At 44.9% G+C, this 10,738-nt stretch overlaps 1 long non-coding RNA gene across 1 annotated transcript; it reads right to left on the minus strand.

Moving 5' to 3' along the window:
• Positions 1 to 1,232: 1,232 nt before the first annotated feature.
• Positions 1,233 to 5,143, minus strand: LOC129783040 (uncharacterized). Its single transcript, XR_008745060.1, has 3 exons — positions 5,076 to 5,143; positions 3,455 to 3,669; positions 1,233 to 1,586 (listed from the first exon to the last, which is right to left on the minus strand). It is a non-coding gene; the product is annotated as an uncharacterized LOC129783040 (long non-coding RNA).
• Between the last annotated feature and the right edge of the window lie 5,595 nt (positions 5,144 to 10,738).

Consider the following 10,738-nt stretch of genomic DNA (forward strand, 5'->3'; position numbering starts at 1 on the left):
AAGGCTCAGACACAACTTATACGACCAATGTGATCAAGTTAGTGCCACTTTATTAAGGGATACACAGCAATGTATACACTAGCACAAAGCGCACACATTGCTTCTAGATTGCTAATAGGCTAAAGCTGCTTGTCTATTCACTCTCCTGCACTCTATGATTGGTCACAGCGTGGTATCCATGCTCCTCACCTACATTCTGTTTCGACATTCTATTTTCTTATTTTTCAGTCCAACTCCTTCATCTCTTTCCCACGTACAGTTCCTTAATAGTCCAAATTTCTTATCTCTCTGCCAGTACACAGTTTCTATGTCTTCCTTGGCCTTGCATATGTCCTTCACAACAGCTGCAGCTTGTTACAGCTTTGGCCTGCTCAGCCTGCTATTACAACAAAGTTACTTGGTCTGGATTGCTCATAATATGCCCATTTTCTTCCAGCCACTCCACACTTTATCTTCTTCATTCTGCTCACGTCTGCTGGATTCAGCTAGTTCTGTGTTAGCAGCATTAGTTTTATCAAAAAGTTTACTCTCAGTTAGCTCTTGCAGCCTAAGGCTTCAACTATTTAGTTACTAAGCTACTAATGCTAAATGAGACTATTCAGAGAGAATACAGTTAATCAAACTCCTTCTGTAACAGACCTCCATTTTTTTGGGGCATCCCTGCCCATCTGTAGTTGGCCTTGTATGAGGACTCTTCGATACCCTTGTATAGATTTCATAAGCATATTCTGTAAACAATCCCAAATACAAGTAAAAGCACAGCAGGCTATCAGAAGCATAATAACCACAGGTAAAAGACTTTTTAGCAGTGAACTAAATAAACTACTAAACCATGATGATAATCCCCACCCAGAGAGCAAGTTTTGTAACCAGTCGCTTTTTGGGGGGGGGTTGTATGCACTTTGGGCTCCTTTGTGGGTAGTTAGGCTGACTACATGATGAGCCAACACAAAGGAATTGTGTTCCTTATAACTAAGAGTAGGGGGTATTAGAAAAAGCAGTAAAGTACTGTACTAACACAGTTTTGAGAATAACGTTCACAGAATGGGGTTGTTGACATATGATTGAGCCCATTTTGGCGATGGTTTGCCTGATGTTTTCAATCAAATGTATAAAAGAAAAAGAACCAAAACACCTATACAAAGAAATGTTAATACCAAACTAGGGTAAACCACTCTACTGTCTTAAGAAGGTATAGAAGATAACCCAATAATAAAACACTGAGTCTCATGGCTAACTTCTTTATTGGGTGTTTGGTGCCACCTGCATGCACAGCATCAGTTTATCTATCCAGTTGCGCTTTTTTTGTTTATATTTCCCCAGCCCCAACCTCAATGATGGTTTCCCCAATGACCTTTATAACAGTTATCAATACAACACCCAGGATGACATTGGCCACAATTATTGCAGGATAACCAAACCAACCGTGCTGATGCCATCTCAAACCTTCCCCTCTTGGAACTGAGCCTGGAGTGGTTGCCACTCTATAAGGATGGTGAATACACCAAATAGGACACTGTCCTTGATTTATGGTCTCTGATGGTCCACTTGGCCAAGCAGCGGGTGACTCTCTGGTCCAGGTGGTTCTAGAAAGAAAACAAAACCAACATGGTTCTGGGATTCCTTCAGCCTTTGTATGCTTGAACAGTCCCAGTTTCAATCTCCAAGGTTGGGGTCCTGCGGGGTCAATGGTGGTCCATCTAATTGATGTTCTTTAGGCAGTTGTTTAACATGAGAGTGGTGAATCCAGTTAACCTTTTCTACAACCTTTACAGCAAAGAAAGAAGTTAATAACACAGTATACAGACCCTCCCATTTAGGGTCCAACTTTGTTTTGCAAGAGTGGACATTTATCATGACTGCATCTCCAGACCAGATATCATGCACTTTCATTCCAGCTGGTATTGGTTGAAAACATCTGGCTTGTGCCCTATTTTCTTGTAGATGTTTTTGAATTCCCAATACGAATTTGATAACTCATATCCATCTAAGAGGTTGGTCCTAGTGGGGACAAAGGTCCCAGGTACAGCTAAGTGCCTGCTGTGGGAAAATAACGGAAGATTGGTGAGGAGGATTGTAAACATACTCAAGTTACCTGCAGCTAGGTGTAGAAAAGCACATATATCATACTAATTGTTGTGTGTTTGACAAGTAGAGTATCTGTGTTTAGATAACATAGGCCTGTGATAGACTTAGAGGCACCCTATCAAACACACTTGGGATTCCTGCCCTGCTGTAGGGAAGATCAAAGCACAGTGGTAAACTATGCCTGCATGAATCAGCAGCTTTGGCAATCCTTTAGGAAGAACTGAGCTCCACAGTGCCTGTGTCCCCACTTGTGTGCCTCTGCCTGGGTGCTGCTTTAGGGATCCCCTGGTTGGTGAGTTAAAAATAAATTTAGTCTTTGCATTTCATCTGTGGTTTTGTGGTTGTTCCTATGTCCTGCCTGTGCTGGCTCACACACCTGTCAAACACTATTTCTGCTGGTGACAACTGTAGAGGTTGGTGAAGGATATTTCTAATATCCCATAGCACTATTCCTAAAACTTCAGGTAATTTCAAACCTGCCTGACAACAAATTAAAGCAATTTTATTTTTAAGAGTTCTAGTAATTCTTTTCACCTGTCCTGAGGACTGCAGATGATATAGAACATGTAGCTGTCATTGTATTCCTAAACTTTTATAGTTATTGTTTAGCATTCCCACTGAAAAATGAGAACCCCTATCAGATTCTATGGTTTCAGGTATTCCATATCTGGGAATGATTTCCTGCAAGAGTGTTTTGACCACTCCTGCAGCATCAGCTTTCCTGGTGGGAAAAGCTTCTACCCATCCTGAGAGTTGATCCATGATTACCAGCAGGTGTTTAAGTCCACTCACAGAAGGCATATCAGCATAATCAATTTGCAGTCATTGGAATGGGAAGTATGCCCATGATCATTTTCCAACCTCCTGTTTGGGTTTTGCATCAGAAAACTTCCAACATGTGGGGCATGAACTCACAATCCTTGCCATAAGTATTCTGGGGGCTGCCCGCATTTTCTCAGTCTGGTTAACAACTGCTATTATCCCTCCATGTGTTTTATCATGAAACCACTTAGCCAAAGTCATTAAATATTTTTCTTGGTAAAATGGGTTTTCCCCCCAATAGTCCAAATTCCAGTTTCATCTTTCATAGCCTCCCAACTTTCCCATTGAATCCATTCTTCCTGAGTAACCCCTGCATATATTTGGTCTGGATTATCGATATCTGGCCAGTTATCAGCAGAGGGAGTTGTTATGGTGGTATACTCGTATAGGTTGGCAGGCAGCAGCTTTAGCTGCTTTATCTGCCAATTCATTATTTCTTTCAATTTTGCTGGCCTGCCAAGGTAAGGAACCCTTGTTCTTCCCATATCATACCTGTTGCATGACACACTCCAAAAGCATATTTAGAATCAGTATAAACAGTTACCTGCTGATTATGTCCCCACCAGGCTGCTCTTGCTAATGCAGTTAATTCAGCCCCTTGGGCACTCACTGAAGGTCATAGAAGTTCTGCTTCAAGTAACTCTTAAGTTTCTCACCACTGCATAGTCTGTGTGTTGTTTTCCATTCACATAGTATGAAGTGAAAAGGGTTAGATCAGAATTCTCTAGAGGTTGGTCTTGCAGATCTTCCCGTAGGCAGCTGAAATGAAACACTTCCTTAGCACAATCATGATGCAGCTCACCATCAGAGGGAGCAGGCAATAAAGTTGCTGGATTCAAAACATTACATCTTTTTAAAGTTATGTTATCCACATTTAAAATCGTTAATTCATAGCGATGCACTCTTTGTGGGGACAATGCATGTGTAGCATGTTACTTAAGAATCAGTTCTACTTCATGTGGGACATTCATGATTGTTGGGTGACCCAGAACTAATGGTCTGCTTCTTTCTATGATAGGTGCTGTTGTTGCTATCGCTTTAACACAGGAATTATTCCCTGCCACTACAGGATCCAGTTGAGCTGAGTAATAAGCCACAGGGCAGCAATGTGAACCTAGCTTCTGAGTAAGAACTGCTAGCTACTCCTTTGTTCTCATGCACAAATAATTCAAAGGACTTGGAGTAATCTGGCAATCCCAATGCCAGAGCAGAAGCTAAAACTCCTTTTATAGCTTGGAAAGCCTTTTCTCTCTCTGGACCTCAGCATATAGGTTCTACTTGCTCTGCCTTGGTAACTTTTGTCAGTGGCTGGCTTAACTCCCCTAGCCCCAGTATCCAGTGTCTGCAGTATTCTACTGCGCCTAAAAATCCTCTCAATCGTTTTCTTTGTTACTGGTCAAAGTATTTCTACAATAGCCTAGACCCATTCTGGGTCTACTAATCCTTGCCCTTCCTTTAATATGAATCCTAAATATTTTACTTCCTGCTGACACAACCGAAGCTTAGATGCACAGTGACCTTTTTCTACTAAAGCAGTACGTAGACAAATAGTATCTGTAGACAGCTTTATAGCAAGTGCTGGAGGCCACGATGCCTGTGAAGGACCTTGAAGGCTGAAGAAGAAAGTAAGTAAGATAAGGTTGGCTGAACACCCGGAAGAAAAACGGGATATGAAGCGAGGCTGGAGTGGATGCGTGATGCCACGTCGGCGGCTGGCTGAGAACATGAAACTCACAGAGATAAGAAGGAAGAGAGAGAGAAAAATGCAAGAAGTTCAGTGTGTTTGTAGCTTAGTAATGAACTGTTGCAGAATGGCTGTGTGATCATGGCCATGACTCCCTTAAAGATCTTTGTGAAACAAAGTTAGCGTAAGTTAGCTGAAGCAGGCCTTGCAGCTATGCTGAGGCATGCTGATAAGGAAGCTGAGAAAAACACTGACGTTGTGCCTAATGTTGTAAATAACTTTGAGGAATTCGCGTAGACAAGAGAGGAAAAAAAAAAAAAATGTAGCTAGCTATCCGCAGAAACCGCAAGTAGGAGGACGTATGAAAATGTAACCCTTTAGAGCTTAGCCAATCAGCAGATGACTTGTAGGCATAATTAACTGGAACTGTATATAAGACATAATCGCGCCGTAATAAATCGAAGCTTGCTTTATCACTCACATTGAGTCGGCTGCTTGCTTTCCCTCGCTCGTCGTAAGTGGTGCCCGAACAAGGGACCCCTAACCTTGTTCTTCACCAGACAGCGAGGACGGAGAAGCACTGGTAGCAGCGACCAGAGAGCAGAAGATCGGCTGATGCTGGCATCGTACCCGATCCGTGCTTGAGCCCAGGATAATTCAAGAAGGGGTTCGCCGTCCGTGAGCTGCTACCCAAGGGAAAAGGCTGCAACAAAGAGGACTTTAACGAGTGCACAATGGAAAAAGAGGTAGCGCTAGCACTTTTACAATGCTTTTTAGAAAAGCGGGGAGTAGGCCCTTTAAAAGATCTGGCCGGATTAATTACTATGGGTAAAGCAAAAGGATATTTTGCAGATCCTGAGCATATGTTTGAAGTAGAAGAATGGCGTAATTATGGGGATTGTTTATGGGATTTAGTAATAGATGATGATAAGGCAGCAAAAAAATTGATGAAATCATGGCATGAAGTAACTAATTGTATAAAAAGATATCAAGCAGAAAAGCGCCTTGCTGCAGCAGTAACAAGCCGACTTGCAAGCGCAGATCCTAATGCAGGAAAAATTATGCCATGTGAGAATTACATTCCAATACCCCCTTTATCACAAACAGTGCCCTCTGTACCGCCTATAGAGCCCACTGCACCACCTCCAGACCCTTCGTGTCCTCCGCCCCCCCCTCCGGTGAAGTAGCCTCGCCCCCCCCCCCCCCCCCCCCGGTGCAGTAGCCTCGGGGGGGCCAGAGGGCGGGGACACATCTGACGAAAGTGCTGCTGAGGAAGAAAATAGCAGTGGGCAGTCATTACAAAATTCTAAAAAAAAAAAAAAAAAAAAAAAAAAGGAACAAAAAAATACAGTAAACAAACTGGTGCGTTCTACGCACATTAATTGGCAAAAAATAGCACAAGAAGCAGCTGCTCAGGGAATATTTGATATTGCTGAGCAAGTCAACCCCCCACAAGCTTTCCCTGTAACGTATCAGATGAATGCCGCTAACCAAAGACAGGGAACCTGGGAGGCTTTGATTGGAAAATATTAAGTCAGTTACGTAGTACAGTGAATGAGTCAGGCCTCCACAGTGAGCCCACCAGATATACCTAACTTTATGAAAGGGCCGTTATTGTGCCAGTGTATTCTGGAGAATAGTAACAGTTACACCAAAGGCATTTTAGTAACCCTGCCCTAAGATTCTTCTGTAGAAACAATGCTAGAGCGAATGAGTTGGGTGCCAGTAGGTCAGCAAGCCTTGCTAGTGGAAGCAATCCAAGCAGTAGGGAGAGATTTAGTGCAAGCCCAAAGTCAGGCTTTTGCAGCGCTTGCGCCTCTGTGCCCCCCTGGGGCTACCGCGCCCCCAAAGCCAGCGACCACCACGCGCCGAGACTTCCCCTGCTATCGATGCGGGAAGCCAGGACATACCCGTGACCGATGTCGACAACGTCAACTGTGGTGCCAAAATTGTCAGCGAGGGACCCACAGCACCAATGTCTGTCGGCAGATGGGAAACGAGAAACCGAGCGCGAGGAGCCGCAGCGCGTCGACCCCAATCGCGACTCCTGTCACCTTCACGACACCCCCTCCAGAAGACATGACCAACTCTTATCGGCAGACACCGTGTTACAACCCGCCACCCGAAGGAGCCTCGGCCTGGACCTGACAACAGCAGTAGATACAACATTAATTGACAACCGACCACAAAAAATCGCAACTCGTGTCCGAGGACCTCTGATAATTAATGGACAAAGCTATGGTGCTCTATTATTAGGGCGGTCTCCTGGTAGTTTAAAAGGGCTGTTGTAAAGTGTGTTGCTTATAGTAATAATTGTTATCATTGCACTCGTATGTTTAAGCTGTGCTCTCTCTTGTATTCAGAAATTACTCGAGCGTGTAACTGCACAAGTTTTGCTTGCGCAAAGAGAAAAAGGGGGAAATGTTGCAGAATGGCTGTGTGATCATGGCCATGACTCCCTTAAAGATCTTTGTGAAACAAAGTTAGCGTAAGTTAGCTGAAGCAGGCCTTGCAGCTATACTGAGGCATGCTGATAAGGAAGCTGAGAAAAACACTGACCTTGTGCCTAATGTTGTAAATAACTTTGAGGAATTCGCGTAGACAAGAGAGGAAAAAAAAATATGTAGCTAGCTATCCGCAGAAACCGCAAGTAGGAGGACGTATGAAAATGTAACCCTTTAGAGCTTAGCCAATCAGCAGATGACTAGTAGGCATAATTAACTGGAACTGTATATAAGACATAATCGCGCCGTAATAAATCGAAGCTTGCTCTATCACTCATATTGAGTCGGCCGCGTGCTTCCCCTCGCTCATCACAACCCCACACACCAGTACAGGCTGGGGCTGACTTGCTGGAAGGCAGCTCTGCAGAGAAGCACCTGGGAGTTCTGGTGGACAGCAAGTTGACCATGAGCCACCAGTCCGCCCTTGTGGCCAAGAAGGCCAACGGGATCCTGGGGTGCATTAGGAGTGTGGCCAGCAGGTCAAGGGAGGTGATACTCTGCCCTGGTGAGGCTGCATCTGGAGTATATCTGTGTCCAGTTCTGGGCTCCCCAGTTCAAGAGAGACAGGGAACTACTGGAGAGGATCCAGCAGAGGGCTACGAAGATGATGAGGGGACTGGAGCATCTCCCGTATGTGGTAAGGCTGAGGGAGCTGGGCCTGTTTAGCCTGGGGAAGACTGAGAGGGGATCTTATCAATGTCTACAAATATCTTAAGGGCAAATGTCAAGAGGACAGGGCCAGGTTCTTTTCAGTGGTGCTCAGCAACAGGATAAGGGGCAATGGGCACAAACTGCAACACAGGAAATTCCATCTGAATACGAGAAAGAACTTCTTTACTTTGAGGGTGACAGAGCAGTGGAACAGGCTGCCCAGAGAGTCTGTGAAATCTCCTTCTCTGGAGACATTCAAAACCTGCCTGGACATGATTCTGTGCAACCTGCTCTAGGTGAACCTGCTTTAGCAGGGGGGTTGGACTAGATGATCTCCAGAGGTCCCTTCCAACCCTGACCATTCTGTGATTCTGTGATAAAAATCAGGATCGCATCTGCCACAAGCTCTGGGTGAATTCTCAGCTCTGTTCAGGTGAAGGACAGCGAGCAGCAGAGACCAGCAGCTGGGAAATGCTGTTCAATACTGCCAGTGCGCAGAAGGACAAGTGCAGCAAGCAGCTCCTGATGACTGCATGCAGGGTTCAACGGTCTTAACAGCACCAGTCATACATACCCAGGCTGCGTTCACCACATTGCCAGCAAGGTGGGAAGCAGGAACATCCAGCAAGTCTGAGCCTGCAGGAACATCTTGCTTGGGCAACACCTACTCCACAGAGCTGTCCCTATGGGCCAAGGGAAGGAGAGGATGAGGTTCCCCAGCTTCTTCACACAGCCCTGGTGAAGGACAAGAAAGCACTAATGATTGAATAGGTGCTAACCTTGGTGTAAGGCTGAAGCAGATGGGAAATGCAGCTCTCAGCTGTCAGCACAAGCAGCGTGGTCTTGGGGTTGCTTGTTTCAGCTATGTTGGGTCACCTGGAAAAACAAGCACACAGATACATGTTCAGCTCAGCTAGGAAATACCATGCCCACACAAGATGACCTTACAAACCTTGGGCAGGCAGTAATTGCTCATCCAAGCCAAGCAAGTTTGTGGCATATGGACAGAACTGAGGGACCTCAAGCACCCCAGAACCTCAAAGATCCCACCATGTATTTTACCAGTGCTGAGGTCACTCCTCTAACTACAACCCTCCCTCTTAGGGTTCCAGTTATGACCCTTGTTTCCCACATGACTCCAGGTGGATACACAGTTGGTTCCCCAGAGAGGGCTGCTATGGTTGCTACCACTGTCCCCCTTCCCTAGATTTCAGTGGGAAGTAATTTCTGCACCCTCAGCTTTGTTCTTCTCCACCCACTGCAGCTATACATTGCTCCACCACACAGGCTTTACCAGTACTCGAGTGGGTGCACTGGCATATGGTTTAGCTGCAAGAACAGGCTCTGGCTGTAGCCTCCACAGGCCACCCACTAAACCACCCCACAGGAACACAGAGCCAAGGCAAGAAGGGCCAAACTCCACTGCTGAGGAGACACTGCTCTGAACAATCCAAACAGACCGAGCCAAATCTGTAGCATTTCCCAGGCTACAGTGAAAGAGGAAAATGACACCTGCTTAATAGAAATCTCTGGGAGGTCTGCCAAAACCATCACAAAGACATTGTTTAAGACTCCTCCCCAGGCTCCTAGTGCTGTAATTACAGACTACTAGAGATTGCACTGTGTGGGGGCTAGGTCCTCATGCCCAGCAGGTCCTGAAAACCAGGACAATATCACTCCCCAAAACCAGGTCCAACATTCCCCCAGCCATAGGCATGATCAGCAAAAGCTGCTTAGGGGCAGTCCCCACTCTCCATTTTGCCCTCCCACACAGGCTACCATCCTGCAGTACCACCAGCAGTGCAAGACAGCTCTGACCAGAGCTGCAGCAACAGCACAGAGCGAGCTGTGGGCAACTGATCAGCCATGTGGCCAGTCCTCCAGAAGCACAGCCTTTACATCATGATGGGGAGGCATCCCCACACTAGCTTATTGGTACACCAGTCCTTAAAACAACTGTGAAGGCATCCAGAATGTTTCTGCTTAATGTCACCTGCACCTACACAGCTAGCAGGTCAACCTGCACTGGTATCCCAGGAGAGGTCCCCCTGAAAGATCTACCAGCTGTGCCTGCTAGTCACCAGAACTATTTTTGGAGAACTTACAAGCAGAACAAGCCCCAATAAGTGTAGCATGTATATATGTAAATAAACATATATTTAAAACCCTCCACCAATTCCCTGCTCTACCACACTACCTTTCAGAGGAGGCTCTCAAAAGACTCTCAGCCTGAGCAGTGATAAGAATTGCTTCAGACATGGCTGAAGTACTGTTACAGATTTGCTAATGGTTAGAATTAATTAACTTTATTTGATTTTATAAAATCATTTTAATAGAAATATAGAGGAATAAGAAATATATTTTAATGAAACTTGTAGTTGCACAACAAAAGCTGCTATGAAATCCTCTGTACAGCCCTGTACCAAGGCCAAGAACTGAGAGCAACCAAATGAAACAACTTGTAGTTACCTGCCAAGAAATCATGAACTTTAATAATTGATACAAAGAAATTTTATGGAATAGGGACAATAAGTTAAGTGTAAATATATTTACTCAAAGAATGTAGGTATAGTAATTAGGTCATGTAACCGTAGTTTGAAAGAAATAATTAATGAAATAACTAATGAAAGGAGGAGTCTGTTTCTCTTTCTCTAACTTTCTCTAACAAGGGGCCTGTTTCTAAGTTATCTAGAGGGAGCGACTAAAAGAAACAAGAAGAAAGAGATGGTCGACAAGGACATAAATTAGCTCAGACTGATAAGAACACTGCAAACTTGCAAGACCATCACATTCCAGGCAAAGAGTGAGAAGTACACCATGAGGAAGACCTACGGCCTTCCTCCCAAAGACCACTGCCCACGTCCCGGAGACCCCTGCCCACAATTCTTGGAAGAATTTGCACAAGCGCGAAGGACTGATAAGCTAATTAACATATGAAGCGAGAGTATGTTAATGATTTTCGGGAAATGCTATGTTTATGCATGAATAC

Source organism: Falco peregrinus, chromosome W (genome assembly GCF_023634155.1).
Source record: "Falco peregrinus isolate bFalPer1 chromosome W, bFalPer1.pri, whole genome shotgun sequence".
NCBI classification, from domain to species: domain Eukaryota; kingdom Metazoa; phylum Chordata; class Aves; order Falconiformes; family Falconidae; genus Falco; species Falco peregrinus.